Source organism: Patagioenas fasciata, chromosome 7 (assembly GCF_037038585.1).
Source record: "Patagioenas fasciata isolate bPatFas1 chromosome 7, bPatFas1.hap1, whole genome shotgun sequence".
NCBI lineage: Eukaryota > Metazoa > Chordata > Aves > Columbiformes > Columbidae > Patagioenas > Patagioenas fasciata.
This window is the reverse complement of record NC_092526.1, coordinates 20,582,081-20,607,201: the sequence shown is the minus strand read 5'-3', so window position 1 is coordinate 20,607,201 and position 25,121 is coordinate 20,582,081. Positions and strand designations below refer to the sequence as shown.

The following is a 25,121-nucleotide window of genomic DNA, read 5'->3' as shown; positions in this document are numbered from 1 at the left end:
AGGTTTGGAGAAGTTAGTAGTCTGCAAAAGCAGAAATATGAAGGTTTTTCGGGAAAATGTTTGGCTAGGGTATACAGTCATAACTTAATTAACTTCAGCTGCATTTTGATAGTGTGCATTAGTCAAGATTCTGCTCTCAAAGTTTTGTGAAGGCCAAGTCCACTGGGTTTCAAATTGCTTTCAAGAATAATATCCCAGTTTTTTAGACATCTTACAGTAAGATTTCTTATTGAAAGCATCCTTCAAGGTGAAGGGCTGAGCCTGGAAAGATAAAACGGGTTGAGAACTATAAACACATGCCATCCAACATTCCAAGAGATTGCAAACCCTTTTGTGGCAGTTCCACTGCACAGCACAACTAGTGTTCTGTCTGAATTCTAGCATGGCCTACAAATGCTAAGAAATACCTTTCGTTTTCATCTGAACATCACACTGCTTGCCGAGTTCTTTAATCATCTAATTAAGGAGAGTTCCTAACATTTTTGATTTTCTAATTCACTTTGAACAAATGCAGTAATTGCTGAGGAAAACACACTTGATCTCTGTGTACAGTATGTGAGAGAAACTTGCACCAGTGCTCAAAGGAGTGAAGCAATTAATTTAAGCTGTAAGACAGTATCATTGTATTGATTCAACAAGGAAAAAATATTTGTGAAATTTTAAATATTATATTTAAATGGAAACCTTTAGCAGTATTTGGATAGTTTTTGAAAATGCTTAATACTACAAAAATAAGAAATCTGTGTTATGGTTGTAAAATTCATGTATTACACTTAGTTTTAATAATACCAAACTGTTAAGGCTGTGCTTTCTGACATATGACGTACTCTGAAAGAAAATAATTAAGTTCTATAACCAAGTAATTACAAAGGTTTCCATTAAAGATGTTGACATTTCATAGCTGAGCAGCTGTTCTTCTAAATGCAGTGGCAGCTTCACTTTGGAGTAGGGTCCATCAGATCCCCCTATGATTTGCCCGTCCTCATTTTGTTAAACAACATACAACTGGCAGCACAGGCTTCCTGTCAATGAGCTTGTCTTAAAAATACACAACCTGGTATTATCAGGACCTTGTTCACTCAAGATTTGTCACGTAGATCAAAATACAGGTTTTCCTTCTCCTCATCAGGTCTATTCATTCCTCCCATCTAGCCAATGTATCAATGTTCTGCTCACCTAATTACAGCCACCTACAAATCACGTGGGAATGACGTGCTCCTGACAGCCTGCTGACATGTGTCCTCTACCTGGTACACTGCAGTGGCTCTGTCACCTAACATTACTAACAGCATCCATTTCATCTTCTTATTTTGTACAATGAGATATGCCCTGTCAGTGTAATATTCAGCTCTAACCAGTTTGAGTCAAATTATCAGCATAGTGCATTTCACGTGACTCCCATTATATCCCACAGATACAGTATAAGCTGCTCCCTAGCAACTGCAGCAGAAACGTACCCCTTTATGTATTTTTCCCAGCTAAAGAAACCAACTTGCTGTTTTATGAACTTCATATATAAAACAATCTTGGCTACTGTCAGCACAAATTATTCTGACTAATGGTCCTTAAGATACATTTTTAGCCCTTTGCCTAGTTTGGACTCTGATACTGAAGCTTCTCTTGCAAACCTCCCACCTCAATAACTTTAGCACCAAGGAAAAGAAATATTTTTCCAAACTGAGAAATATCTTCCCAATAAAAACTAACCATTTATACAAGAATTATAATCATGTCATGAGCCAGAAATCCATTTTATATGGGAAATGAAACTTCTAGCATCCTGGCAAGAGTGAAGACACTGGATTTATTTTGTGGAACACCAGAAAGACAGTCTCTTGGTTGGACTCCATTAATATACTGAATGGGTTTGCAAATATTTTCAAAGGACTATATGCTTTTAAGTAGGCTATTGCTTCCTGTGTTACCCCAAATCTATTTAAATGAACTTAGTTAATATTTGGAGAAAGCCAGAAATTACTACTCGTTGAAAAAAACTAGCCTCATGCATAAGTCGCACCTAGTAAATAAGAAGATGCGGCAGTTGTGAGATTGGTATTCATTTAACACACGCTAAAACATTTTAAAGGAAATAACTGAGCAATAACAGCTAATTAATACTTCACACATGAACAGAATCTTCAACAAACAGCATCAAAATTTAGGAAATTCCCCACTCTGCCAGGGGAAAGGGTATGACAGCAGACAGTAACTTCCCCAGGGAAATAAAGCCAAGCCTAGTGCTCTCTTGTTATCCAGGCTGGTGTGGCTAGCACATTTAGTCAATGTTGTACTGCTGTGTGGGGCCCTGTTGGTGAACCAAAACCATTACCAGAAAAAAAAAAAAGAGGGAATTGCTGAACAGGGGAACATGGGAGTGGATGATGCATCTTTGATACCTCCTGGTACCAGTTTTTTTGCATCTGGACTATTCATTTGGCTTCACAACAGAAAATGTCAAGGTAACTTCAGGCATCTCTGTACTCTGGGTCTAGCTCTACAGTTGATTAGATTAGGTTCCATGATTTGATTACCTTGATTAGACTGTTGTACTTGACATGGTGGTAGTCACTGCAGACAAGGACAGCCAGAGTAGAACGCAGTGCTGATCTTCCATTATGCAAAGCACATTTCCTAGTGATTGAATCCCTCAGCATCTCAAAACCCAAGGACCTGTGATGACAAGACAGGCTCTGCAACAGTTTTGTCAAGCCACCCTCTTTGCTCTGGCTTCCCAGCATGGCTCAACTGTAGGAGGTCTCTTACTGATAGCTCACCAGTGATAATTACACCACCACAGTTCAGCATCTGCAACGATTAAATTTTGGTGTCTGTCTTGAGTCATGCATAAAGTTTAGATTTTTTAACAGTGTAATAATAACAATATATATATAAAATATACAAGATAAAAATATGCAAGATATACATTGTATTTGAGACAACCTCTTGAACTTGAAAGTTCTTTTGTTGACAAACAGAATTATACTGAGTTCATGCTACAGTGGTGCATACAGAATCTATTAAGTTCTAGATGTCCAAGGAGTAACTTCTAAAGCACCATTTTACATTTGTATATAACTGCACTGGTTTCCAGATTTTACTTAAAATATAGTCATAGAATGCAAAAATAAAATCCCTGGTTAAAAGATGGTGTGTACATGTAAAGCGCTGCATACCATCAACTGCCAACTGGTGCTTTTTTTTGAAACAGACTACCAGGTTCACACCTTAAGAAAAGCAAGTGAATACACCACTGATTTCTTTTGTGCAGCTGAAATTACATTAGTGCACATTAAAACAAATTCTTTAATCTAGATAGCAAAAAAGCCCCAAACCAAACAAGAAAACTCCAACAGAAATTCACAATATCCTCTTTTAATGATGTGTAAGGTGAATTCTGACTTTTTCCAAAAGGATAGAGAATGTTCCAAAACTAACTTCTGCCCTCTTAATTAAATTACAGTTCCATTAACTCTTAATTATTTTTTTCTGAACAGCAAATACTTTAAGAAACATTCGGGAAACTTTTGTTTGAAATAACATTCATTAATATTTTCTCTCTTGATGTCTCTATACTGAATACTGGTGTACAAGAAAGCAACAGACACTGAAGAAAGCTTAAATAAAATTTTACAAGCAGTCCTGCTAACAGATCTGTTGTTTTCTACTTCGGCATAAAAATTACAAAATCCTTAAAAGTCACATGATTGGCTCTGTGTTCAGTGAAGAGGTAGACAACTCAATTTAGGAGTTATACTATTCCTACACAGTTGTATTTTCTCAGCTGAGTCAATTAACACATAAGGAGCTTCATGCTATTGTGATTATATTGCTTCTAATATAGGAATAATGTTGATATCTTCTGCACACCGAGTAGAGTTCAGTGTAGTTGTGTTCATTTAGAGTAGTTTACTCTATATTTGGTCCACATCAAAAATAAAAGCAGTGCTACTGTCACATTGTTGGCAATTTAAAATCAACTCTGAACAACCTTTAACTGAAGGCAGTAACTAAGGAAAAAGCAAAGCCTGTGTATAAATTTGCTCAGTGGGCATTGATACTAAATTATAATAGACAAATAAAAACATTGCCACAGAGCAGATTGGTTTAATTTGCTGCTGCTTGTGTTGTGTTTGTTTTGTGGATAAAGAGACCAGCTCATGTTTTACAGATGTCAACACTTGTTACCACTACCAAATTCAGCTGAAAAACCCCTACTGCACACTTTCAAAAACACCTCTTATGCAACATTATTTTCTAAAAGGCACATAGCCCTCATGCTTCCAGAACTGATAATCATGCCTAAACAGATCTCCTGTACCCTTTCTATCATGCTGTGAAACGTATGTGCTTGGGTTGCAAATGGTCTAAAAATAAGTATATGCGTGCATTTTTAAAAATTCAAATATCTTATAAAGACTAAGAATTTAGGATCTACATCATCTTCCAGTGGCATGCAACCTTGTGGATGGTCCAAGAGACAACAATTCCAGGACAGAAAACAGCACCTGTTAGCTGGCCACAGACAACAGCAATTTTAACAGCAAATAGCAAAAGCAGAGTAGACTTATCCTTTCCCATTAGGAAATTCTATCTATCTCTGCAATTGTTACAGAGCTCTAAAGGGACTGAAATCTGTCCTTTCAGACAATAAACAACACCTCTGTTGACTGATACCTCTTTGATAAAAAGCATACCATGTGCTGCATGGGGCTACACTTTTAGCATCTTCCTTCATATCCTTCAGTGAAACTGACCTTGAAATGAAATGAAATTCATATACAAGTTTGTGCGAAGTTTTGACATCATCTTAGAACATGGTCCTGGAGACCATCTGACTCTGTGAAGCAGACATGCATTTTTTAAAAAATCATAATGTCACTGCCACCAGAAGGCAAATGCTCTACAGAAATTGGCATATTTAATAAAATGCCATTGAAATACATCCTAGCTCGAACACTGCTAAACGACATGCCAAATTCCTGAATCAAAGTAATCATCTTCAGTGTCACCGAGTAACTAGCTGGCACCATAAAATGGCACTTTCACTAGAGCCATGTATTCATCACTTCTTTATTGGGTGAACATTGGAGTTCAAACTGCATTTCCATGATAGAGTTCAATATGATGTAACTGATACGGTATTATGAACTGAAGCTTGATGCAAAGTTTTAGTAGTAGTAGTACAGTCTTCAGTTCAATGAGGTTCTCTTTTTATGAACAAATATCCTATTGACTTTTCTGTGAGATTTATGTACTTTAGGTCTGGAAGGTCAGGTCTTCTGTCTAAATCTTAATGACATAATCAAAGGACTAATTTTCATACTACTACACAAGGTATAACATAGCAAGAAGAGAGGGAAAGCTGTCTCCCCTTTAAGCTAACAACAGGCACTAAAATTTCTAGGTAACACCTTTTTGTACAGTTGAGTATTTCTTCATAACAAGAAATAACTGGGTGACACCCTCCACATGATTAAAGAGTTGTAAATTTGAAAGGAACAAAGCACCATATGCATATAGCATGTCTTCTATGTATGGATCAGAAGAGAAAAATCTGAGAAAGTTTCCTAGTTTATACTCAGAGAAAACCAAAAAAATAGTATACCATCCTCCTTGGACTGCTCTTCCCTCAAACCATCCTGGTAAAACACAGCATACAATTATTTTATTAATCTTTCTTTTCCTTTTCTAAAATGCAAATTTCTTTACCCTTTGTTAAATAAAAGCAGCTTGGGAAGGAAAGGTATAACTGGTTCAAAAAGCGAAGTGCAGTATACAAATTGCTGTGCAAAACAGGAAAAAATAATCAAGATTTGAAAAGGAAGATAGCAGTAAGTGTCACAGTTTTAGCCCTTATCTAAAGCCAGAAAAATGTTAACATTGGTTGAGAAAAATATTATTCATTTGATCTTTACCACCATCTCTCTCTGTTACTTTCTCAAATATTAAATTGTACTGTCTTTGGCTATATATTCAAAACTCCCACTAATATCAATGAAAGTTAAATGGCTGGAACACTAAATGGAGAAGAGAATATTGTTGTTTTGCTTGGAAAGTGCCACTTTCAGAAAAAAAAAAGAATGAATGAGCTAAATAACAAAGTTCCCTTTCCTCTGAGAATACAAAACTCCTTTAAGACCTTAAAATGCATGTTAACTTCAATACTAACTATCCTACCAACTTAAATTTATAGCCCAAACTTACAGTTTTCACTGGTTTCTCACTCATTATTTCCAGAACCATTATAGTACAAAAACTGAGCAAGGTGTTCCTGACAGTAAACACATGCTACAAAAGCAAAGTCCTGCTAAGTCCTGACAAAACAAACATTATGAAATAGTACAGGTAGTATCCTGGTGAACGCACAGCCTGCACTTTTTGTGGAAAAGGAAACTATAAGTCTTGACAACACTATGTTCAAGAGAAAGCTGTTAAATGCTTTGAAGGTGTGTTAACTACCTACATCCTGAAAAACGGATTCACTGAAATTCAGAGAAGTCCTGGCTTTTCACTCTCATGGAAAAGGGGAAACTCAAGGCTGACTGGAATTAACTGAAGTCTTGGAGATCACTTCTAGTTAGTCCAGTGGCCTTTGGATAAGGACTTCAATGAGAAACTCACTTGGCAATCAATTATTTTTAGTTTTTAAAAAAATTATTTCCATCTACATACTTGTATATTAGCCTGTCTTTTATGCATTTGTTAACATTGTATATGGTCATTTCACTTGTACGGTTCTGTTTATTGTAACTGTTCCTTGCATAAAAATTATTTATGCAGAATAATAATACTGTTTGAAGAATAACTCCAGAGAGCTGTAGTTGAGGTTCTTCTCCAGGGGTGGGCAAGGTTATTACAATATTTCATTACCACAAAATAATACATCTTCAAATAGAGGCAGTATTAGCTTGTTATATGCTACAGTGGTACCAACTTTTCCTTGTAAAGCAATTTAATCACTTCCATATTGGCTATACATGAAATATTTGTGGTATGCTTCATAGGGAACACCTCCTGAATTTTCATGACAATTTGTTGTTCTATTATTTATATAGTTAGAAAATCTATTTGTCTTTAAGCATGTCACTGCATCTCATTGAAAAATGTGTAGTCTAAGCTTTACTAGTTTAAAAAAAAAAGTGTGTTTCCAGTTGTATGTCCTCAATTCAACCACTCTGGGGTTCTTTACAGGTTTTCTAAACCCCACATCATCTCCACGGTTCTTTTAATTATCTTTTGTAATACCACCTATCAGAACTGTTCAAAGACCATTAATCTTTGTCTTTCTAGACAGAGAAGAACGATCATAAATTTTAATATCCCAAGAGATAATACAGTACTGTAACTATATTATTATCCATGTAGCAGTAACTATATTCTGTGCTGGTTTGATTGGAAGTAAGTTAATTTTGTTCTTTTTCATAGCTTGCATGGTTGTTGTTTGGATGTAGTTTGAGAACGAGAAAATAACACCCCAGGACAAAGTTACTGTTTTTCTTCAAGTAACTTTTCAATGTCTTTGAGTTGGAACAATGAGAAAGTAAGAGCTTGTTATTATCTTAGTTCTTGTCTGGGAACCAAGGACTTTCCTGAGCGCTCTGCCCACAGGTGTGAGGCAGTTGAGAAGGGAGCATAGGTGGTACAGACCTTGACTGACATCCAGACTGATCAATAAGAATATTCTACACCATTAGTGTCGTGCTTCATATTTAAGGAGAGTCAGGATTTCTAGCTGCTTCTGCTCCATTTTGGTGGAATTCCATTCAGGAGTTCTGTTTGGGAGTTTATTTCAGTTCATTCTTTCTGCAGCAGCCTCTGGGCCTTTCTGCCTTTTCCACTGGGACCAGCTGTTTGGGACCAGGGTGCTCTCCCTCTTCCCAGGAGTGGTTGTGCAGTGTGGACAGAATTAGTGAGAAATAGCACTGAGTATCTTTTATTTTATTGTCCATTATATGTGTATTATTAGTTCTATCAGTATATCAGTATTATTTCATAATTTTATTCAACTATGTTTATCTCAATCCATGAGTTTCTCCTTCCCCTTCTATTCTCTTCCGTTATTTGGGGGTTGGTGGAATGAGCAAGTGGCTATTGTGGTTTTGAGTGGCTAGCTCAGGTTAAACCATGACGATTCTTAGTTAGCTATTACATAGCAAAAGAAGCTAAGACTACAACAACTTTTATTGTATTATATATGAAAGACAGGGTCATCACCTTCAAAAGCTTAAAATTATTTTATTTTTCAACACTGAAGATATACAAAAGTCAAACAAATAATTTTATTTTTCTCCATGGAAATAGTCCATCAGATAACAAAGTAGAGCTATCTTTATTAATACTATGCCCTTCTCAGCAAATCAGGCAAAAAGGTCATCCAGTGGGTTATGAAATCCTGGTATATAAGATTACATGTGCAAACCCAAAGCAATTACAGAATTCACCGGTAGTACAAGACAACATAATGTATTAACAGTTTGGCACACATGAATAAATGTGTAGGTACTGCATATTTAGTTTAATCTTTTCTCAATTCAAAAGCCTTCTAAAGTTCCCATCAGCATTTTTCTCATTGTGCGAAATACTGGGCAGGTCCTCAGGTGCATGAAGTTTCCGCTCTGCCAGAGAAGCAAGCTGTCGCAAAGCCAGTAAACAGCTACTTGATTCTGTAGTGTCCTCAGCATCAACACAGGTTTGGCTCCTGCCACCTGGCTGAGGCTCCTAGGGACCAAACTGTAGTACTCTTGAGCTTCACCCATCCAAGCAAGTACAAGTGCTACCAGGTACACACGTATGTTTGCGTGTCAGAGAACATTTTCAGACCAAGGAGATCTCAGCTGGCTTTTCCAGCTGCTCTCTAGCAGTTGGGACCAACTAGTTACAGCACACAGTGGGCAGAACACAACTTGGAAACTGATCCAGCATGTCCAGCCAGGACAGCTGCTCTTCATCATCTCTGGCCCAAGCAAGTCTGCTCTGGAGTTCGGGGCAACAGGGAATCCGGGAGCCAAAACTGACAGCATCTCTGCTGCCCTGTGTAGAAACTGCTTAACTCGTTCTATAACTCTGTCTCAAAGACTATAAAGAAACAAGTGCTACTAAAAACATTTATAACGTAACTAATACTGAAACTGATGTCTAGTATTAATCACTGTACTTTTTATTCAGAGGATGTTTCAACATAAAGGATAGTAAGATGCTTCTTTCTATCTGCAAACACATGCTATGTCTTAAAGAGAATTACAATATACCTCTTAGATAGTAAATGTAATATTTTTAATACAGCTGCTTTAAGCCGTGTTGTTTAAACTGTGATTAAAAATTACTTTCAAACAAGTGCATGTTATAGAAATGTAACCTTGCTTATAGGTCATATTGGCCCAATAATATAAAAACTGATAGAGTTTGAAAGATGGGCAAAACAATTTTAAAAATAAATCTGGGTGTCTCTGTAAAAGTTGGAACCATTATCAGTATCTTGCTAGAAAGAACTGCATTAACCATAATCCTGGATAGTAGAGGCTCTAAGTTAGTTCCAAAATATCAAGTAACATGCAGTCAAAGTAAAAACCTAGCAGAAGCCTACTGGGATGGTCTCCCTGTTACGTGACCCAACACTTCTGCTACATCATCCACATTCATTCACACATTTTACTATGACTTGATGATAGTCTGATACCTAATACAAATATAACATGCTCAGAGGAAAACCTATTACTTACGACTTCGTTATCTCTGTGCAATTCTTATTGAGCCATTTTGCAATATGTCATTGTATAATTTACTTTCTAAAAATCAGTTAATTTTGTTTCAGAAAACTGAAAAGACAAAATGCCTGAAAGTGGACAGCTGATCCTATGGCATGACCTTCCTCTCCAAAAACCTGCAGGTGAGCTTTTTTCTTTTACTAGAAAATTCTCTTGCCACATACTTTTGTCATGAGCATTCCTGAGATTACAGCACTCTCTGTCAAATGATAAAGATCAATTTTACAATGTGAGGTGCAGTACCAAATTCACTTTGCAGAAGACTTAAGGCGATATCAATATCAAATTGTAAAGAGGAAGAATTATGGTTTGTTCTCTACAAATGAAAATGAATTCATGCAAACATCTTAGTTTAGAACTTTTCAGAGTTGTCTGCTTATGTTTGTGCCAGTAACAAACAATAGTACTTCATTTACAAGAGGGAATTTTTTCATGATGAGAATAATCAGGTGGTGGAATAATCTCCTCAGGGAAGTGGTAGATTCCCCAACACTGGACACTTTTAAGATTCAGCTGGACATGGGCCATCTTGTCTACTCTCTGCTTTTGGTTGGGATAGATGATCCTTCAGGTTCCTTCCAACCTGGTACTCCAGGATTTCCCTTTTAGTGAGGATGTTACTGAATAAACAGTATAGAACTTCTAGAAGTTAGTTCTTAGTTTAACTACGTTTTTTGTTTGATGCCTCTACACACACTTTTGTTCATACCCACATCTATCAAGATTTTTTATTTTCTCCAGATACCCATAATATAGTATTTCAGTATCTCCTCCTTACTTGAAACTAGGACATAATGTGTTGAATTCTGCTCCAATTGAGTTCTAATTTCATAAGCTAGACAGAATATATGGATAAAACAATTTTATCCCAGTAGCAGTATCTTTTCTATGTGAAATGTTTCATATGATCCAACTTGCAACACCAGTAGCAGACTGGATGCTAAAATTCTATTCCAGACTTCTATAGTCTATTTCAACCTCTGATTTATCAATGGGAATGTTTGACTTCATAGAGTAATGTGAAATCTGCACATAAAAATTTCCAGTTTTCAGAGTTTGCAAAACATTTTTTCACCTGAGCTGCAACAGAGCAAAATATTTGTGTAACAGGTATTACAGAACATAAGTAGTAAAGTGCTCTTTAACAAACAGATAGGATAGAGGTGAATCCCAAGCAAGTATATGCAGACTTGAGACAGCACAAAAAGCCTGACCTATTTGCCACTAACTTTCATTGGAAGCTTATTTCATGTGATGAAAACCTGTGGTACAATCGTCTGTGCTTATACAATTGAATCTTTCAGCCAGCTTCTAGCAGTGCTGTGTTACTTCCTAGCTTATTTTAAGAAATACAGCAAGATTTGTTTTATGATTACATTTGAGAGAAGATGCATTGTCTGAGGTGTTCTAACAAGCATGTAGCATTCTCAAAAGCTTGACAAAAAGAAAAAGCTGTTTGGTTTTACTAAAGAGTCTGAAGTCCAAGCAAAATTTATTATTTTTCTACATAGAAAATTCTTGCAAATTCTGAAAGATTTAAATAGATTTCATAAAGTAAATTTTTACAGTAAAATGCCATGAATGTACTAATGTCACTCTTAATAGCTGCCTAACAGACCAAATGATTTATTGAGATTTAAAGTGTAAAAAAATGTATAGAGAAGAAATGAAGTGTTTTAGAATATTTTGTGCATGCCCACAGCAGTGTGGCTTCCTTTATACATATCATCCTACCTACACAAAAGTATTTTTTCTAAGGAAGAATATATTAAAATGTGGTTGATGATTCTGAAGTATCTTATAAAATGTTAGATGAATGATTGCATACATCTTAAAACAAGAAGATATTGTCATAATCAAACAATGGAAGACAAGTTCCACTTTTTATGCTGATAGTCTGTTTAAGGCAGATAAGCAGAGTAATTCGCACTGCTCTATCAGTATGCTGCTAAATGTATTCAGCACAGATTTCATCAGCTACTACTACTGTGCCCTAAAAGTGATGAAGAAAAAAAAAAACCACCAAAATAGTCGTGCAGACTATGCATTAACAGTGCTCATGTCCATCCATGACATCCTTACAGGCTTTCATGAATTCACTATTCCACATTATACTAATCTCGAGCTGCATCAGCCAGCAGAAAGCTGACCATGACTTTGCAGCTATTGTACACAAGGACATGTTTGCCATGAAGTAGCACTAAGGGAGTTTCAAGCATACCACACAAAAGGGATACCTCAAATCCTCTTCCTGTGGCAAACAACTGACTTGGTCTTGGTTGCTACAGATTCTGGCAAACAGCACTGATTAAACAGATCAGGATGCTGACTTTAAACCACCCGTTACTAAATTCAAATAGTAGATATATTTGTTACGTACTTGAATACATGCTAATTTGAAAAAGCTGTTTTGGTGAGCTGTGTTAGTGTAGGAAAACTGAAAGAAGAATCCTATTGATGCAAGCAACTACAGTTTGTATCATAGTCTTTTAACCAGATTTACACAGCAGATGACCTCATCAATGGACAGTAGAACAGCTGGGGCATTCCTTCAAAGGATGTAAAATAGAATCTTTCAAGCTAAATATTTAAATTAACAAAGCAGTAGGTTGACTACTAAAATAGTCCTGTACTTCTGCCATGTACTTGAACAACAATAAATCAAGGAAGAGAACAGTGCTTCAGGCTGGGGTTTCACAAGCATGCAAGGCAATTTAACTGCTGCCTCTCAACCATCTTGCTCTTCTCTTGCATTTATCTTCACAGTTCTGTGTTCTCCCTTGCATCTGCCTTCATAATGTCCTCTGTGAAGCAAACTCAAGCTGGCAGAAAGTGGTTTTCTGATTTTTTAAATTTATTTTTGTTTCCTAATACCAGTGGCCAGCGGGAGGAGTTAGTTGTCTTCCACCAGACTGATGTGCTGAAGTGGTTCTGCAAATGTTAGGAAGGATGGAGTCATTGTGACTGGGAGAAGGGAAGACAGGATCATCACAGACAGCAGATGAAGTCACGCTGCTGTGAAACCACATTTATTACTAAGTAACACCAACTAATAATGCAGCACACTAACAATACATTTCTAATGTTTCTTTAAAACTCACTCTCAATGCTGTTTGCAATGCAGCAGCTCTTCTAAGTGACCTGCTCTGAATATCAAATGACCAGCCTGTTTTTGAACAAGGAACCTGAAGAGATCCTTTCTTACATGGTGGGCTTCCAGCCTAATCTCTGATAAAACTGGGACAGAGGACGGGAAAACCTTTGCTTAATATTTTCATGTTACTATGAAATGTAGTTCACAAATGGAAGATGATTAGTTAGATGGTATTGGAGTTAAGACTGTTGTGTAGTGAATTCATAGAGGCTAGGAAAGCATTAAAGTTATTTGAGTAAACATCTCTTTGTACTCAGACATTTTTAAAAGCTTCTTTGGTTTTAATTAAGCATAATTTTAACAGCAATCAGTGTGGATCAAACACCATCTACCACAATTCTCATTTCCCCATTCAGTGCAGTTGGATTAAGTGCTGTGAATGGCATATTTCAGAGTTTTCTTTCTTTTTCATCTGGTATGGATTTCTAAACGCAGCCTTAACCTGTTACTCCTCTGAGCTCATGATTGCGGAGGTTTAAAGAAAGAAAAGCAAACCAACAAAACCAAACCAAAACCCCAAACAACAAAAAAGCAAAGCCTGTGTTACATACATGTCATTTTTAAGATCTATGAAGACCTTGATGGATTTGCCACACCACTTTTATCCTTCTCAGACATCAGACATACACAAGAAAAACTCAAAAGGAATTATACTGTTGGCAAAATTAGGACAAAGACAAGAAGATGCCTTTGAGCACAAAACTAATGCTGATGGTATGGATCTCCAGAAGCACCTTGCAAAACTCGGAGTGGACAAAAAGATGACAAATGAGCTTCGGTGTAGATACACATAAGCTAATGCATCTAATGAAAAGTAGTCTAAATCATGCACACGCCGTGCTGCCAAATGACTTGGAGAAGAAATCTAGGAGTCATTACTGACAGATCCCTGGAATAAAGTTTTCAACAGCAACTAAAACACCTAACAAAACATTGGTCATCATGAGGAAAGGCACTGAGAACAAGGCAGAGCACATTCATAGAGCCTTGATCCACCCACTTTTCAAGTAGTGTCTGAAGTTCTGGTCTTCGCATCTCAAGGACAGACTCTAGTCAGAGAAGGGCAAGCAAAATATTAAAAGGATGGACTGCTTACCTTAGAAAAAGACACTGAAGAGGCTCTTCAGTTGGAGAGAAGGCTGAAGCAAGATATGATCAGTCAAACCATGAAGGTGTTAAAGAAGCTAACATAAAACTTCTGCTTGCTAAATTCTCCAGTAATGGAACTAAGGGGTATTTAACAAAGCTATACTAATAAGACATTAGTTTATAAAATATTAAAGTGCTTCTTTACAAAGCTAGTAATAAGCTTTTGGACCTTAACACCACAGGAAGTCGTGAAGGTAGTAAGCATCAGCAAGTTTAGAAAAGACAATTATTGGATGGCGGGTCCACAAACGGGCTCTGACAGCACTGAGCAGATAAATACCTACTGTCCCTAATATGAAAACTGAGTATATAGGGAGAGTACAAGGGAACAGACAGATAAGTTGGCGAGGATTGTGTACAGTCCCTAAATGGCATCCCTTAACACCACCGTTGGAGACCAACCCCTAAGTATGCAGGCCCACTGATCTGACCCAGTAGAGCTTTTCTGATATTCTTAACTTCAATTTTCTCTAACATCTTCTGTTAAGCTCTAGGGGAAAAAAAAAAAAAAAAAAGAGAGGTTACACCCTTGCTTCTTATCTGCTGTGAAAGATACAGGTCAGATCTAAGTAAAAGCAAATCTTCAGTATAAATTCTAACATATCACATCCTATGTTAAGCAATAAGTTAATACTGTATCCTTTAACAAAAATAAGGGTCAGATCCAGGAGGAATTATTTGAGTTACTCCAGCCAGTATGACCCCCAGAAAACCACAGATGTTGTTCCACAGCAGGATCGGCTATTTCAGTGAAAATGTAGCCACCTGCTGAGGGACAAAAGAAACAAACATCAGCCCTTCAAACAGCAGAACTGCAGAACAGCTCATAGGGAGGCAAGGTTAGGCATGTAAGTCATTCTCATTTTTACTAGAGCAAGTCTCAAAAGATAGTAAGAGTTAAAGCTTACTGGTACTCAGATAGCAGTCTTAAAAAATTGAGTGCAAATGCCAGTATCTATAAGGTATTTTCTGCCCTCTCCTACAAACGTATTTATCTGTGAAATAGGTGTATTATAACTGAAATATTTTGAGGCTACTGATAATACAGAACACCTTCTGCAAAGGTAGAAGGTGTGCTGGCAGCACTCCATAGAAATGAATAAATATAGCTCAGCAGAATTCTCACATGGTTTCAGTTGTATAGCGTATACTTCACTCACTTCACTCTTACCATTAGCTCCCTTTCTAGTATTCAGTAACTTCTTATTATTCAGAATGAAAGACTGTATAGTATGTATTTCATAGATATATGTAGTGATACATTATGTTATACATTAAATTATACATTTTCATTCTTAAAGGAATAAGTACAGTTTTGATGACTACCTTGCAGAGAGATAGAAAAATCAGAATGCAGGAGTGTTAAAAGCGAGTGCTTGCTCCCCTGCAAAATACCTAGCAATTCTACATTTTAGGTAGCGATACAAGAAGAGGGCTGTACTTGTAAATGAGATTTGTAAGTCATTATCACACCTTGATTCATCTGTGTATTAATACTACTCACAAGCAGGCCTAATGCTCGGAGAGACTCGTACATCCTTTCTTTTCCCTGGATGTACTCTAGAAAGCTGATCTCAGCCACCAACACACGGGCAGTCTGTGCAGCTCCGCTCACATTTACACCTGCCGGCCTGCCTGCCTATCAGCCAGAGAACAACCCACCCATCTTCATGTCTCTCCCTCTGTTCCTCTGCTCAAGAGCTGTGTCCTCGGCACCAGGAGCTCAATGCCCATGTCCTTTTAAGAGCACCTTTTGTTAACTTCCTTGGAAAGCATTCACAGGAGCTGAAGAAGAGCAATGTTGGTCATTCACATCTGCCTATGACAACATTAGGCAGCAGCAGATACTGTCACCATTTGGAAACACCTGAAGCCTGTAAGTAACAAAGGGAACACCTGGATGCAGAGGCATTTTATACTTCTTTTTATCTGGAATTCTATAGAGGTTCCATACATTAGCATTTACAGTCACTGTGTTTGCTGCAGACAGAGTGCTAACAGCTATGATCAGTATTTTAAACCAGCATTAGCTTTTCCAAAAAGATCAGTTTACCGTTTGCATGATCCAATACAACTAGGAGATACATCATTCATTTATCTTTTCTATGGTCTCTCTAACTCTTCAGTGGTTTAACTAAATGTACAGAAATATTTATTTCTTGTTTTCCCTAGCTGTATCAAAAGAAATAACTTTCCTACTACTCATGGCGAATTACATCAATAATATTTTAGTATCCTTCTTATCTAAGCAACTAAATAGGCAGCAGGCTGGAGAATGTGACAGGATTAACTGCCTCAGATTTCTTACTATATTGCATACAGAAATACCTCCCTATAAAAATTACTATTACAAAAGCAGCTTAAGAAAATCCAAGACTTTGTTTTTTTAATTTATTTTAGTGAGTGTCCTTTTAGTGGGGAAGCATGCAGATGGACTTATTTTTTTTCATATGAAAGAAAACTACGAAAAGCAAGCTAACAATCTGCAAGACTTCTGCATTCTCCTCTAGCTTTAACTAGGTATGTGTAATATATAATGATAATAATTATTAATATTAGTAAGTCTATAGCTGATTAATATTTTTAACAAGTAAATAGTTAATATATTTATATTCACTTTAGCAGCGGGTGGGATGATCCCTGTTCCAAAAAGTTCATTAATTACTAACCGACAAAGAAAAGAAATCAACACTGAATCAGGCTCCCTTCTGAAGACATAGAATTGAAATATTTTGATCTTTTACAAGAGGTTTCCTAAGAACTCTGCAGAAAAAAAAGTAGTTAAGACAAAGATTGGCTGTGTAGCGAATGCAGTGGCATACACTGTCCTGTATGCATGTCCTCCTGAGAACAATGCCAGTGAAATGGGTATCACAAATGAAGACTACTCATGTGCTGTAGGTTCTACAGTTCACCCTTTCATAAACTAGATTTTTACATTAAAATTTGGTGTCACAAGGAAAAAACCAAAACCAACCAAAACGACTTGGTGTTTTCAGCCTATAATATCTGAAAAAATTCCACTGGTCTCTGACACAAAACCACCACAAAAATGTGTTGTTTTCTTTCCTAAGAAAGCACGTAAGGAAAACACAAGGTGAGGTATGAGGCAGACCGGCACAACTGAGTGCACCTTAGACACTGCATCATGGCTCTGTGCAATGTACTTGGATCATGATTGCTCTCTAAATTGACCAAAACATACTCTGAAGACACTGATTCAAGTTAACAAAACAAGGTTGCTGAAAAACTAGTTTGCCAAGATGACATGCTGGATCTATTTGGACCTATCCAGATTCAGTGATGTACAAGCTGAAATTTCATTAGCAATTTATGTTCTGTTAAAAATATTACTTAGTGGATAAGCAGGCAGGAGGCAAAAATATTAACCTGTATCAATCATAGATTCTACACAAAAAATTTTTACACTTACTAGTTCCCTCCCCTCAGCTGTAAAACTGGGCTTCAGCTCTCTGAAGAACAATGGGGCTTACGCTGTTCATCCTTGCCATCTATCACATGAATTTTAAAAATTCTGAAAGCACGTTATACATCACATGATTGAATGTGTCCTTGTAACTGGACTAATGTATCAGAATGCTCTGTATCAAGAGAGAACCAATCAATACACTCATAGAAAGTAGGGAAAGAAGGTTAAAGCTACAGAAGAATGAAAAAACTGTTCATGTTTTCTGCAGACAATGTTTCTCAATGTTTAAAATGCACAACCTAATCAAGAGATAACAAACTACCTTCTCTTCATCTGTTACTTGTGGATCCTATGTTGCTTCCTAATGAATCAATGTCAAAACTCCTCTTCATTCCCATGATTGAAGGATCAGGTCCACCATCACAAAGTCTGGGAGCATCCTAACAATTCCTTAAAATGTTATATGATGAAGATTCTGAATGTTTACATTAGTGTCTATAAAAAGCATCTAAGGGCTATTTTTTCTAAATTGGCACGGTTCGACAGCACTTCAGACCCTTCCAGTATCACCTTCTAGCACTAAAATTACGGCAGGTTGGAGAACAATGAACGAGCGTGCAGAGAGATTAACGGGATTTCATCTTTGGGATTCCTCCGTCTCAGGAGCCAGCGGTCAGGTATCAACCGCCACCGTCACACTTACTTCAAAATAACTTTTCTTTGAACTGTTTTAACAACTTTAAGATACAGTCCGCGGCCACAACCAGACCACCGCCTCCGTTCGTTCCCCTGTGTGACTGGCCCGGCCGAGCCGGGACCGCGCTGAGCAAACCCCTCCGCGCGGGATCCCGGTCCCAGACAGGCCCCGCCGCGCGCACGGCCGCGCGCCGCTCCCGCGCGAGCTCCCCGGGCAGGGCTGCGGCCGGCCCCCCGCCCCGCGCGAGCCGGGCCCCGGGGCAGCCCCGCGCGCCGCTCCCTCTGCTCCCCCGCGGAGCGCGGGCCGCGGCAGCCGCCGGTGGGTGCGGGAGCGGCGCGGTCCGCCCGACCCAGCGACCACCGCACCGCCCCGGCCCTCCCGAGGCGACGGAGGAAAGGAGGTGGCAGCACCGCAGCCTCTCCGCCAGACCCGACTGGTGGGCTAGTGTCGCCCCCCCGCTGCCGCACCCGCGGGCACCGCTGGCAGCCACCAAGCGGGCGGCGGCACCGAAGTTCCCGCCGCGCCGCCGGTCCCGCCCCGGACCGCCGCGCCAAAGGGCACGGCAAGGGGCGGCGGGGTACCGCGCCCACCCGCGATCCCTGTTCGCCGCGGCCCATCGGCACCCGACGCTGCCGCCCGCCCCAGGCATCCTGCCTGCCCGCCGCTCCGCCCGTGCCGGTACCGCTGCCCGGCGCTGCCGCCCGCCCCTTCAGCACGAGGCGTAACGGGCACGCACAGAGACAGGCATCCGCCTTTCCCGCGGCCGGACCTTACCGGCCGCGCTCGCCGCCCTTGCCCACTTGGGCGCACGCCGCTTCGTGCCGGGCTCCCGCTGCCGTCCGCCGCCCCGCAGCCGGCATCACTGCTCCGCCCGCAGCCGCACCAGCCGCCGCGGCGCCCGGCAGCGGCGCCCGCCTCACGAGAGCGCAGCCCGGGCACCAGCGGGGCTCGCCCTCTCCGACTGACAACCGCCAATAGCCAATCGCCGCCCGCGCAGCACCGAGGAGGCGGGAAGGTGTGACGGAAAAGGACCAATGTGAGCTCGCCCCTGCGGCAGTGCTGTTTCCGCCGGGAGGGGGGCGCCGCACCGGGTAGCGGGGGTCGCGGTGGGTGTGAGGCGGTGGGACCCGCCCGCAGTCCGGCGGCAGGGATGTGTGGGTCGCTGTGCTGCGTCGCGCCGGACACAAGCGAGGCTGCAGCTGAGGCAGGGCCTTGGTCTCTCCGGGACTCGCTTTCAGCCCCCGTGGTGGCTGCTGGCGATGGTAATGCGTGCGGCGGGGCCGGTCTCGCGCTTTCCCAGCCCAAACAGGAGCGGGCTGAGGGCCTTTCGGTGGGGAACGCGGTCGCCCTTCACCTGCGTGCGCAGGGACACCCAACTTCACGCCGAGCCGCTTTGTTTAAAAATAAATAAATAAATAAATAAGAAGGTAAGAGGGTATACTTGGTCCGGTAGAATCCCACTGGGCTGAAAACGTGTCCATCGGCAACATCGCCGCGGCGCCCGGCTGCCGCCGACCTTGCCGCCGGGGCAGGCGGGGACGTCCCGGAGGGCGCCGCGCTGTGGTGTCGGTGTGGCCGGTGTGTGCCCGCCGCTCCGGTGTGTGCCCTGCCGCCTCGCGCGACCCTGGTAGCTCCGGCACCGCGGCTGGCAGCGCCCTGTGAGCCCTGCACCGAGTCCGCGGGGCCTCGGCTGGGGCTCGTCACACCGGCTCTGTGCACCTGCCTGCACCTGTGCTGTGCTCGGCTCAGCTGTAACAGCGATTTTGCCAGCGGACCAAGTGTTTCTGGGTAACTTTTGCTTATGGGGTGAAACCGTAGTTCTGCATCACTGTTATTTTATGTAGAACGGGGTGTCAAACTCATTTCACCGGGGGCCACATCAGCCTGGTGGTTGCCTTCAAAGGGCCGAATGTAATTTTAGGACTGTAACTATGTAACTACTACTATGTAACTACTAAAAATGTAACTACTACAATTATGATGTGGCCCCTGGTGAAAACGAGTTTGACACCCGATGTAGACTGGGGCATTTTGCACCCTGATCACTATGAGGTAGTCTAGAGGTGCACAGCCCTGGAGGAGTAGCACAGGCCCTGGAGAAGTGAAGATGTAGGATGCACTATAAAGGAGTAATTGGTGTAGAGTGATAAGGGGCACAGTGTTGGTACTGGAGATCTTATGGCTATAAACAGCTTAACCATGGCCAGTTAAAGAAATGCAGGCCTGGAGCTGGATGAAACTGGCTTTGAGGGTAACAAAGAAATGGTATCTAGCATATCTGAAAGCTAACAAATACAGTATGTTCAGACATAGAATTGGAGCTGTAGTCCAGTGAAGAAAAAGAAAGGTAGAAAAGCATGTTAGCAAGGATAAAAATTACCCCAAGTGCAACCTAGAGGAGGAAGAAGAAATCACAAACATGAAGATCATATTTCTCCTGACCCAGGACTCCAAATGCTCACAGGTCCCTGTTGTCACCCCTTCACCCTCCCTCCCAACCTAGAATGAAACTGCAATCAGGGGATCCAGAGGAGTGGTGGAAGGGCAGATGTAACAGAGGAGAGGGGAACAGCAACTGTAACTGCATTATTGTCACTCTTTCTGGCACTAGTAACTATTAGACTCTTAAGATTTCAGTTATACTAAGAACGAAAGTCTCTTCCCTCATTTCTAGTCTCTCTAAAAGGCTAGGTGAAGAATACTTGAAAACGTCTCGGAAAGATATCTCACCTCTCTGTTCCTTTCAGCGTTGTTGGTCTTTCTCCACTTTCGGCATTTGCTTGTCAAGAAAAGCCCCTTACCCAGTTTTGTGCTTTATCCACTGATTCAAAAGGGTGTGGAGGTTTAGTAATTCCTAATGGCTTACCATCGTATTTCATGCCTTTTAGAAGTGTTTCTAAAATACAATAACCTCTCGAGTTAATTTGCTCCTAAGCAAATGTTTTTTAGGTCTTAATGAAGGAATTTATTGTTACTAATGCTATTGGCTACTATTTATGGGCAGAATTCCTTGTTCAGTCAGACCAGATGCGGGTACCCTCATCTGTTCTGCGTTCAGAACTGCTGTTGCTGTTAAAAAAACCTGAAAGTCATGCCCTTTCCTTTCATAGCAACCTTTTCATGAAAATCTTATTCTGGTGAGACTGATTGACTACAACTGTAAATTTCTTCCCACTCTTCAACTGTTTACCTTTTTTTGTTGTTGTTTTGGTGGCAATGATACATTTTGGTTTACTGTGCCCAGTGTGAACACTGAATACACTCACTTTTGTTTGGAAGGAAATAAATAGAAATGTTTTAAATGCTTATGGTTTTAGACATTGTGCAATGCTCAGAGTCTCGGAGATGTTTTCTAACAAATTGGTTTTATTAGTTCAAGAGCCGCCTCAAGAAAGTACAGTTTTAATAATAGTATTTTATTCTTATGAAAAACTGAGATTTTTTTTTTTTACTCTTTGTTAAAGCGGTAGGTGTTTGTTGAATATTTGATGTAAGCCATATCTTCATCTTTGAAAAAAAATTACCCAACAAACATACTTCATTTACTGTTGACAGCTTTACAAATGCTGCAGAACTAACTAAAGCATTGCACAGTTATAACTTTATAACTCCTGCAAAGGAGGAAATATGAAAAATAATGCTTATAAGTGAAGGTCTTTCATAGCAACTAGAATACAAGTGTAATTATTTTTAATATTTTAAACTTTAACTAAAAATTTAAACAGAAATGCAGATACACTGTCTGAACAGTATATTCATGTTTAAGGGGTCACCTAACTTTTTCTGAAATTTAGCAGAGCTCTCAGTGCCTTGGTAAATGAGGGTTTTGGTTTTTTTGGTACCTCAGTAAAATTGCATAGATGGCTTAGCCCACAAAACTGTAATTTAGCCTTCAGTTCCATAAGGCAAAAAAGTTGGACAGTTCTTTCTGAAAAACAATATAATACTCTTGAAAAGTGCTAACAGGGTGTACAGGAGCTGAACTACTGTCATTCACAGCAGAAGCAGTATAAGAAATATAATCCCCATACACCTCTGTCAGCAGGAGTCCATTCTGGACCAACAGGCTTCGGAGGGTGACAGAAGTAGTCAGGAATCACACCTATTAAATCATTGGTTTGGGTGTTAAGACTGCCAACAAGGTGTGAACTGTGGGCTAAGCCTGGTATTGGAGAGCTGAGCAGGCAGTGGGAACTGCACTGAAATTCAGCTCCAAAAGAAGAAACACAGTTGCTGTATATGTTTGGTCTTTACCCTCTGATTTTAGGAGTGGTTCTGTTTTTTACCAACGACGTGTATGCCTTGAAAAATTACTCCATTTCCATCCAGAAACTCTTTGAGGACCCAGGTGGCTCCCCAGTTAAAGATAGTGGTATGGGCTCCCGGTTTCCATCTGTTCTGTTCATGACTTCATGCAGGCATTTTACTTTTCCATCTCTCTGCTGTATTTTTAGGCATAAGAAATTTATTGATTTTGGAGAGAATCACCTCAGAGGGAGCTGATATTTTGCTAATGTAGGTAGCAGTAAGTGGAGTCTTAGTATTATGTTTTGATATTAAGTGTGCATCCAGCTGCAGAGTGATTATACTAAACATCAAATGTTCGGATTTTCCATGCTTCATCTAGTCTTTTTCTCCACTGATTCATCTGTCTTCTTTGTCTCTTAATGCCCTGCCTCCCCTTTCTTTGGATGAAAGCTGTACCTATAGACATACATCAGTTGCATCATTACCTGCTACTGTTTTCTGATGTGAGTCATATTTTTGATTACTGGGAAATAACTGTATGAGCACTAAATAGGTGAGTCTATCCCATACCAGCTTTCGAAGAGGAATAACTGCAGTATAGATTTGTTGTCCAGGAGCAGTACCAGAAAACACAAAACCATTCCCAGGACAGCAAAAGGCTCAATTATAAAATACTGTGGATATTCCCTGCCGTGGTGGGTCAACCTTGGCTGGCTACCACATGCCCACCCAATTCAGTTGTTCTCTCCCCCCACCTCTGCCTCAACAGGACAGGAGGAGAAAATAAGTTGGACAAGCTTGAGGGTTGACATAAAGGCAATTTTATCAGAACAGCAAAGTCCACGCATGTAAGTGAAGTAAAAGAGGGAATTGATTCACTACTTCCCATCAGCAGGTGATGTCCAACCACCTCCTGGGAAGCAGGACCTCAGTACACGCAGTGATTGCTTCTGAAGACAAGCTCTGTAACTGCAAATGTCCACCCTGCCCCTTCTTCTCCCCAGCTTGTATTGCTGAGAAGGATGTCATGTGGTATGGAATGTCCCTTCGGTCAGCTGGGGTCAGCTGTCCCGGCTGTGGGTTGGCAGTTAGCGGGAGAAGACAAGCAGTGAGCCCTTCAGTGAGGCATAGTGTACCAGCAGATCTTTTACATCAAACTGTAACCTTTTAGAGAGAAACATTGTTTCACTCCTCCCTTTTGCTAGGGTTTGAATATATAACTGATGCATAGATGTGGCACTGCCTTTACTGATCTGTGGGAGGAATATTTGATTATTTATTTTTAAATGCATTTCAATTTGCCAGTGTTACTCAGCTTCATTTGGTGACCCATTTGTTAATGTTATGTAGATGTATGTTGTGAGATGCAAATCACAATCCTGTGCTAAGTGCCATGTCAACAAGTAAGGAAACAAGGTTCTTGCACGAAATTGTTTGTTCACATGATCTCTTCTGGAAATACATTGTGATCTGATTTCACACTGCATGAGGAATATTTCCCTTCATTATTTTATCTACCATGTATTATGTCAGCTGGAGAGAGCTCGTCTCCCCATAAACCAAGCAAGGCAACTTCCTTTGTCTGCTGGGCGAGTCCTTCAAAATGTTCATTTATCTGAAGGGATCAGATGCAAGCATGGCTTCCATTTATATAGTGTCCTTCATAGCAATGTCACTATGAACATAATTAACATACTTAGAGGTAACTAGAGACTCCATAAATATATATTTCTTTGTGACTGCCTTGAACAGTGATGTAAGATGAGCCTTTTGTGTTGAGGAAGGAATGGGTGGTAGTGTTTTTTCAGATCCAAGCCATTTTGCTTTGCATGAGTGACTAGGGTATAGGAAGAACATTTTTTTTTTTCTCCATTGGTCCAGTTAATTTAGGTATTTTTATATTTGTTTTTAGTATTTCAGGGGTTTTTATTGTCCCCTATCTCATATTTAATTTTGTGGTGGATCATCTGTTTTGACAAACAATTACCTAGGAAATTAATTATAAAAAAATTAATCTAGCTCTCAACTAGGTTAACTAAGAGAGAAGAGTGTTCACATCACAGTCAGTGGCTGCATCCAGCTGGCAAAAATCAGTGAGGTTCTCTTTAATCATGATTAATGTTTTCACTTATTTTATAATTTTGCATGCAATTTTCTTTTTAAGGCTCTTGCAGGATGATTTGGCAATTGCTATTCATAAGCCAGAGAGCTTGGTTCTGTGTCACCTGACAAAGATGTTATCTGATTTGCTTACCAGCAAGGGAATGTGACCAGGAGAGGGATGTAACTTGACATTGAATTCAATTTTCTCAAAGGACACATCTACCAGAATTCAGGATTTGCATCCCCTGATACTAGCACTGTGAAGGTTGGAATTGTCATCTCTGGTACTATTTTATGATTGACACACTGGCCTGGTTCTGTCACCCTTATTTTCATTGAAGACCATCTTAAGAAAAATTACTTTCACGTTTCTGTTTCTGTAGTGGCATCCATGTAGATAAGGATGTCTGCCTGGGAAGGGGCTGAGGACATTTCTGCCAAAATGTATTCAAAGACAGAAGAACTACATTAGTAATATTTCACCATGTGCTTTTGCTTATCACCTGAAGAATAAGTTGTCTGTAGTCTCAGTCCCAAAGAGCTTATAATGTTAGTAGAACGATAAAAGAAAAAATG

The 25,121-nt window shown here is 40.0% G+C and overlaps 1 protein-coding gene across 4 annotated transcripts in view; it reads right to left on the bottom strand.

The window, feature by feature from the left end:
• The window catches only part of B3GALT1 (beta-1,3-galactosyltransferase 1), a 193,308-nt gene extending 174,151 nt beyond the window's left edge, over window positions 1–19,157 (bottom strand). For 2 of the 4 annotated variants that reach the window (XM_071811021.1, XM_065841182.2), the window contains exon 1: window positions 18,969–19,157. The gene's annotated coding sequence lies outside the window, so the exon portion shown is untranslated. The remainder of the gene's footprint in view (window positions 1–18,968) is intronic. The other 2 variants (XR_011739987.1, XM_065841181.2) reach the window with 2 other exon arrangements.
• Between the last annotated feature and the right edge of the window lie 5,964 nt (window positions 19,158–25,121).